We start from the raw sequence: 9,236 nt of genomic DNA, 5'->3' as shown, positions 1-9,236 counted from the left end.
TCCCGTGAGCTTATACTAAATATTATGAAGTTTAAGTATTTATTTTGATATTTTAAGAAGAAATAATTAATTTGTGGTATTTTTTTTTTTAAAATGTCTGGATTTATCTAATTCCCTTACCCGATCTGATCTACCAAAAAATAATAAAATAGTGGGTGATGAACAAACTAACTTAAGAATTAAATACTACTGATATTATAATATAATAAAATACGGAATTTCCCAGGGAAAAAAAAATCCTGGTAATCTTCGTATATGTTGTTAAACTATGGGGAAGGAGGATCCAAAGATAAAAACCTTAGTAGGTATCGAACAAGAGAAATCCTGGTGAGTACGATTAACAATTATTTTAAGATTTAATTTTATTATAATATAATGAAATTGGCTAATTTTGCACACTTTATCCCGATCTATTATTCTTTTTTTAATCAATAAAACAGTTTTGTGTACAAATTGTGCCAAATAGTGTCTACAACAACATTATTTCAATTAGCAACTAATAAAACTGATGATATCATTTTATTTTGATCTATTAAAATTACTTATTTAGAAGGAAAAGAACAGCGAACCCTTGTATTAATGATCTATGTTATCTAGGTATTATAATCTATGATGTCGATTTTAGTACAAGATTCTATGCATTAGATGTACATACCGTCAACATAACAACAAGCTGCTATGTTTCTTTTCTAAAAAGGAAGCCTACCTCATATTTGGATTCCGAATCAACTTATCTTACATTTGTATTCATAAATAGTATTTTGATACATATTTCAGAAGCGCTGCAAATTGCATCTTTAAAGGTTGTAAAAATTCCCTAAACAGCTAAAGCAATATGATTATGATATATTCCATTTGAAAGATCACATTAGAGCTAAACAAGGATACTAAGTGAATAATCTAAACTATAGCTAATATTCCTGTGCATATGAACCTATCCCAAAAATTAGAATAAAATATCCATATTAGACCAATTAAGTTATACTTATGATATCAAACAATAGATGATGAATTTAACATTGGTTATATTTTTCTATAAAATTGCTTTGGTGTTGACACGCCACATATCTCCTTTTTCAAGTTCCTCCACTTCTTATCTAAAGTTTAAGTATCTGACAGTAATCGACAGTTTTCAGAAGGATTTATTTATTGATCGTCATATTAGATAATTTGATTAAGTATGTACAATATGTTATTAGTTGGACAAGGCATGTTTTATTTCCTCCGTCTATTCACTGAAGGACTATATATCAAGATATCGTTTTTAAAAATTTCATAGTATACATTTTGATCAAAAATGTCATAAATTTACAAATGAAATGTGTATTCAACATCTAAGTATAATTTAAATCAATAAATGGTACTCATAACAAGGCCTGTATAATCTATAATTAACAGACTTAATTCCTCCTTTTTTTTCTGGGTTGTTCAACTTGTACATACCATAGTATAAATTTACTAGTAAAAAATTTTTACAGACCTGACATATTGTATAAAAAACTGATTTTGACGTCATAATGGAAGCATACCTAGTGATTAATCAATATAAATAAGAGAGTGGCGACCCAAAACTACAAAAACGTTATTTTTGTGGAATCCCAGAACGACAACTCTAAACCAATTTTTAATATATTTAGCTATTATTATAGTTAGAAATATCCTCCTTCACAAGCAATAGCAGCCTCTACATACCGGGTTTGACAACAAAGACTGAGTCCATAGTGTACCAGATATTTTTCTTCAAGTCCCAAAAACTGCAAAACCCATGGGGTTGAGGAGGGACACATGGCAAGAAGTCAGTCATATTGTTGCTTCATAATTTGTTAGTTTTTCCTGTCTATGTGGGTTATAATGAACTACTTGATGATGTAAGGAGTACGGATGGAAATCAACGGTCTTTATAGCCTTTTTTGCAAAAAGGCCGACGCGGAGGAGATGCACACGGGTTCTCTTTATGCTGTTGCTCACACATTTTGTACTAAGGGACATGAGATAAAAACAAAATTTGCTTACATATAATTTAACTGTCGTTTGATTGTTTCGTAATGAAACATTATCATTAAAAGCAACATGGATTAATTGTAATTAAAGTCTACTAAAAGTTTTTGTTTCCACTCTGTATAAAAATGGATAATTTCCCCTTAAAAGACTTTAGAAAACTTCATCAAAAGGCTTTAATAAAGAAAAAACTAAAGACCTATTAAATAAATTATGAATTGATGCTTAAGAAAAACAGAATTATTTTAATACAATAAAAGTTGTTCAGAATTTTGAGTTACGTACGTAAAGCTATGTTTGACTCTGAACAGACTTGATTCCTGGGCTCTGGAGGGCAAGTTTGATTTTCCTCTAGTAAGTTAATTTTGATAAGGTTTGATTTTATCTATGTCAAGTTGACAGAAAACAAAAAAAAAGTTGTATACAAGAAAGTTTTATAATGGAAATTCACCTATTATATATTTATAGTTGATAGTAGATCATTTTAGTTTAGAACTTTAACAGTAACAAGCAAAATGCGAATAAAATCTTTTTAATTTTTCATTGGCCATCTTTAAGATTGTGTGTTCGTGCTAGTATTATTTATAATTAGTTAGTCATTTTCTATCAAATCATATATAATGATAAATACTATTTTTGATAACATTTTATTGTATTCCTTTAACCTGGTTAATAATTTAATATGCGTTGATGCACCCACTTGGATCCATATACGAACAACCCCTTTTTCTTCATCCTATATGGGCTGTTTTTCATTATTATTATTATCACTTTCTATTTTTCTTTCTTCCTTATTTACCCCCTCTTATAAATGTACGAGTAAGTTTGTAATTTTATAGACACACATACACATATTTAGAACCCTCTCGCCCCCCCATTGCCATAGGGATGGATAACATTGTTAGTACATATACAGAGAGGCACTCCATTCCATAACTTTTTAGAAGAGGAGCAAAAGAAGAAGAGGGCAAACAGACCCTTCCCTCTTGTTCAATTCCACTATGTATAGAATAAAATATATGTATATTGTATAATATACATATATTAGGGTGGGTCAAAAATCATAACTTTAGAAAATCAATGATGGAAGTTTTTAGCAAATTTGTAATACAAATACTTTAAAAGAATATAGATCGAATTCCCTGACATCATACGTTGTATCATAATTGAAAGCAACAACATTTTGAGAGCTCAAAGTTAATACTTTTAGAGTGTAAAATAAACAAGTTTTCAATTAATCTTGATTAAACGCAACATTAACAATGAAAAAAAAATGCATTATGTACTTTCATCTTAAACTATTCTGTCTTAAACCATTTCGCCTTAAAATATAAATAGATAATGATATAATTATGCGCAAAATTATAAAAACATACATACTTTTGAAATTTCACTATGTAATGAGTTTGAACCAGAGACGAAATATATTATAAAATTAGTGTAGTAAGTAAAATAAAAACAGGACAACGATTTGAACGGAAGAATCACAACTCCGTTATTCATTATTACTATTATTTATGTAAGAAAATACTCATGGTTTAATGAACCAGCCTAATACGAGGAAATTAATTGGATAATTAGTTCTCAAGTTTTAAAGTAATACACATGACATATTTTGATTAAAAAAATCAAAGAAACATCAATCTCAACAAGAAAAACAAAAAAAAACAAAACAATAACTACATATAAACCTCATTTATTTATAGTTTAAAGCAAAATATTCTTGAGACAATTTGCTTTAAGGCGAAAGGTTCTGAATCAAAATAGTTTAAAGCACTGGGAACCTCAAAAAATACCTAACATCTCTTTTGAATACTACTTGATGCCATTGATAAACACTGATATATAGTTAAATTAAATTAATAGGTACTAAAACTTTAATTGAAATGCCTCCATTTGTACAGTTAATTTTTTTTATCGATAAGAGATCATAAAAGTACGAAAATTAGGGAAAATATCTTATTCTTTCCATCTTTATAGTCAATTTATTGTCCATAAAATGGAAGTATGATTCTATAAGGTGTAATAACATATTTTTAATACTATTAAGTGTCTGATAAATAATAAAACTAGGCATTAAAGTGATAGATTCTTAATAGACGTCCTTTTATTTGTTGGTCCCTTTTTGATATTAAAATACACAGAAATTCTCCTAAATATTAATGAAAAATGAGGTTATTATTAAGCAACTATTATAATAATTGTTCAAGTTTCGTTCTTATTGAAAAATATTGTTGCTCCCAGAAATCAAATTTTGTATTTCCTGCGATAACAACCTCCTCATTAAAAACTTTGCTGCCCTATTAGCTTTGGGCGAGACTCTTAAAACAAATGGCCGTTATAACAGGTTTGACTGTATATCGAGGAAGCTCTGAAACCCACTTCCGGTAGTTCATATTTTGCAAGATTTTGTACCCCCAATACCTTGTTTTCTAGCCCCCTAAAAACGATCCACCCTAATGCATACTGTGTATATTTTGAGCTACACAATGTAGCTAAAAAATATATATACAAGGAGTACCAAGAAGATGGAGAATCAACTCAACGTAATTGGATATTTCCTTATCTTGAACCGTTCAGACACACTACATATACATATATTGTAGATATTCAAGTACATATAGAGAAGAAGGATTCTCCTCACGTTCCATCCCTTCTTCTTCATATCATCTTCTTCTTCACATTATTTAATTAAAAACAAAATAAAAGCAAGAAATCGAATTGATTCATAGAAATGAGGTCATGAAGAAGAGGAAGAATTCGTTTCTTTTTTTCCTTCTCTGGTTTTCTCTTCTCTAATGATATATTGTACATTTAACAATATATGTATAATTTATATCTGAAAATATCCGAGCAAGCATTTCCCTGGTTTATAACAAACTATTGGCTATGAACGAGTATACTTGCAGTGTGTTTTACAACTTTATGCCAGCGTTATTGAGCCATGATTGTTTCATATTTGTATTTTTTTTTAAATATATATAGGGGATAGCTCGACATTAGATTTGTTTCACTTCAAATGTATGATGCAAATAAATAGCACTTCAGAAAGAGTTATAATCTATAAAAATGTTGTAATTGTGGAATTAATTGATTTGATTATTTTTTAAATTATGATGTTGAGTAATATGCAAAAAATCATGATTGTCAATGAAAATTTGTGAAAATAAAGACGAATCCAATGATTATACGATAATACAACTGTGTCACATGTCAAAATAAACTTAATTTTCATGAATTTGGACCACATTGCCGTATGAATAGCATATATAGCAATATTAAACTGTCCGACGGAACAGTTGCCTGTCCCAAATGGTTGGTCAAGTGTTAATGTAAAGCCTTGTTAGGTATTCAATTGTGAGCAAAAAGTGAGTAGTTTTTTGTTCAACATTTAAACACTATGCAATAACTATCAATATCACATTTTAAAAGCTAAGAATATTTTAGCTAGCTTTATGGTAAAGTTGAGCATTAAAATTTTTGTTGAGATATGTAGGTTTATTATGGGTTAATATAAACTACTTGATGTTCGACAGTTTTTTCTCAATTCCTGGAAATTTTGTATGTTTCCTTAAGAAGTTCAAATTTGGTCCTTTCCCCATAATATTTAGTAATAATGATTATGAACACCATTTACAAATCTACATAGGATGCTAATCTACAAGAAATTATATCTTTTAAAAGACTAAAGTTCTTGCCAAAGAAAGGAAATTTACATTTTTAATATGTACCCTATGAACAATACATATGGTGTAATACATTTTTTTATCTTTCTTACCCTAACGCGCGCCAATTTCAATGTGACGGTAATTTATAAACGCCCTGTATAAATAGAAAAATGTGATCTAGGATGGGTCATATGTTTATCGCGAAATGCAAAGAAAGAATGTTGCTCTATGACATAATATTATGAACATTTATTCTGTTATTTACAATGACTGCATGGTGAATTAAAGTCCAACGACGCGATATAGGTATGAGGGGAAATATTTGAAATAGATAAGTAACCTTCATATTGTTTACCGCAATGAGGATATTATGAGCAAAATCACTTTAGACTACGTACAGGAACGCATGTATAAATAAGGTAGGTCATTGTATGTTGATGGGTCAAATATTTGACATATTTGTGGAAAATGAACTAGCTTCAAACCCGGTAGCACCTTACATTCTATAAGGAATACCTCAATTAGCGTTCATCTCAATTCATGAACTGTTTGTATTTTATTATCATGGTAAATTATTATCGAATGGTATTTCCAATGGTTAGTTTTAATGGTGAAGGAATAACAGCAATTAGAAGTATTTTAAAAGTATGCAAAAGAAACCCAAATTTCCCATCATCTATCTAGGTATTTTACATCAGACAATTGACACCTAAAAAGTAAAATAAGTGCCACTGGAAATGCCATAATAATCCTCCCTCCCACAAGTTAATGATCGCTTAACAACTTCTTAATAGAATGGTCATCATTATTATAGGATATTTTTATTTGCAATAAATCTCTGCATAAAGAGTAGATAGGATGAACCTTCTCTCAAAAGACTGTGAGTTTTTCATAGTTATATGTAGTAGTCAGTAATAATAGAACATCACATAAACATACGATAAAATTTATATTTACGAGTGTCATAAAAGTAAAAAAGAAGAAGAAAAGTACAACCATCATGACGAAACAAACTCTTCTGGATTATTATGATAATGTTACATTGTACAAAGGAGTAAAAATAGCATTATAAAACCGGGGGAAAAGGTGCATGCTAGTATAAGAAGAGTGAAAAAAACTACTGGGTGATTCAGACTTAGTTAGAGTCTCATTAACTTTGACATCATTGCTGAAATCTGAACACTAGGTTATTGGCAAATGGAGAGGTTCTGGTGAGTTTTTCAGAAGCTGACATAAATAAAGTTATGCGCGTTGAACATTTTATTACACCGTGTAGAAAATTCTTTGGCTTATCTTTTTTTAAATTATTTATAGAAAAAGGGCGTCTGAACGTGACCCTTGCAAAAATATCCGTGCACTTTTTGATGCAGGAAATAAAATCTGGAGGTTCACTTTCTCCTGTTGGTTCAGTGAAACTTCTCAGATAATAATGTGTTCCTGCCACAACACAGCACTCCTACCCCAACTGAAAAAGATACTCTAATATGGCTGAGCAATAACATCAATTTCTGACCAGAAGATATATAGACCCGTATTCACCACACGCCAACCCCTTGGACCATATCTCCTGGTCGTTTGTATAGTCTGGGACATAGTCATGATATGTCTAAAGAGTACATAAGAAAGAGATGTCAAGACTTCATGAGGCGTTTGAAGGCCATGATGGACGCCAGAGAGGGTTACAACAAAGATAAGGGGAGACAATATAGTGCTACAGCTGGTCTCCAAATATTTTTGTTTAAGACTTGTGAATATAAAAATATATTCCATTAAAGTTAAAAGTATTCAAGTTCTGATTTCAACATGGGATACAGTATATTAAGAATTTCGTGTGTAGAGATTTACATATACTGTACAACAGCAAATTATTGCCCACACTACTAATGAAGATCAATAATAGTGTAACGATAATGTCGAGTTCTTTTGGCCTCCTTCTTTACCTAATCTTAATCTAAGCATTGCAATCTAGAATATGGTCGAGGGGGAATCCAATGTAGTTTTCAAGCCCAGCAAGGACTCCCTTATGACAGCTGCAGAGTCAGTGTGTGGAAAGTATTCTGGAAAACGTTATACGTACTAGCTGCAAGTCAGTGACAAGGCTTCTTTGCCAAGTTGAGAACATGCCAGGTAAAGTGAATCCAATTCTTCAGCACCATAGTTTATTTATGTAATTTCTGTATACATATAATTTTCAAAAATAAGATATCACAATTGTAATTTCTTAAGGGGGATTTTAAATAAACTTCAATAACAAATGATTAAATTTGCTATGGGAGAAAGGACACAAATCCAACTCCATTATATCTGACAAGAAGATAGATAGATAGGTAGGTGTGCGTCTTAGTCTTTCCTAGGGAAGAAAATATATTTAATGTAAATGGACCTCAAATGCAATTCATAATTCAAATGGAGTAAATTGTAATATTTTAATGTTCGCTTATAATTAATCAATGCAACTTCATTTCAACAATTTATGGAATATTTCAGAAAAAAAAGGACATAAGACAAGAATTACTCAGATGTTAATCTCCGATTATAATCTGATCCAAACTGGGACTTACACTAAAGAGGAGGTTTTCAAAAACAAGTACTTTATGTATGTAACAACTAAACACCCAAAAATTGACGTAGAAATCTTGACAATTTGAATAATGTTTGGGGGGGGGGGAGAGCAGTTCAGCTGTTGTTACTTTAATTAAATCAGGTAAAACAGCTATATGCATTACGTAATATGTACACAAATCCCACTCAATGATATCTAACAAGGTCATAGACAAGAATGACTCTAATATTGATCCTCAATAATACTCTGATTCCTGAAGGGACTTAAACTTATTAGCAGTGGTTTATAAAACATTTCCTGTCAGTATGTAAAGGTAAAATAGCCTAAAGATGACAGGAGTAATCCTGACAATTTGAAAAATGCATAGAAAGAGAGCAGCTTAGCCGTCATGACGTTGTATTAGATCAGCTGCAAGCAGCCATTAGAGGAAATAAATAAACATATATCCTACTATATATATAGCAAGGACATACGAGGGTCGATTGAAAAGTGTCTAAAGTCTAAGAGATGCTACTACTTATGCATATAGAGGTTATTATTAGTTAGTAACGTCTCTTGGAAGAACACAAACCAACTTTCAGCTAGATTGGTCTATTTGTTTCTGTTTGGCATTCGTTTGAATCGAGGAAGTGGTGTGATTTAAAAAAAAATAAACGAAAAATAATTTCGTGAGTCGATTAAAAATTTATTTATGAAAGGCAAAACGCCTCAAGATACTAAAAAAAAGGCTTGATAATCATTAAGGGGACTCTGCAACTTCGATTAGAACAGTTTATAAGGGGTTTCAAAATTTTTGGAGTGGCCCTATGTGCACAAGTCACTCTGAACGTCTAGACGCCCTGTTGAGGTTCCTCCTACTCCAGAAATCATTGACAGAATCCATGATATGGTGATGTATGAAAAAAGAGTGAATGTCTATGAGATTACTATAGCTGTAGGCATCTGGAGTTGGAACCCCATTTATATTAATTTTGCGACCACAACTGCTGAGGTGTGAGTTGCCCCAT

The sequence above is a fragment of the Lepeophtheirus salmonis genome, chromosome 6 (assembly GCF_016086655.4).
Source record: "Lepeophtheirus salmonis chromosome 6, UVic_Lsal_1.4, whole genome shotgun sequence".
Lineage (NCBI taxonomy): Eukaryota > Metazoa > Arthropoda > Copepoda > Siphonostomatoida > Caligidae > Lepeophtheirus > Lepeophtheirus salmonis.
Note: the sequence above shows the minus strand (reverse complement) of the source record.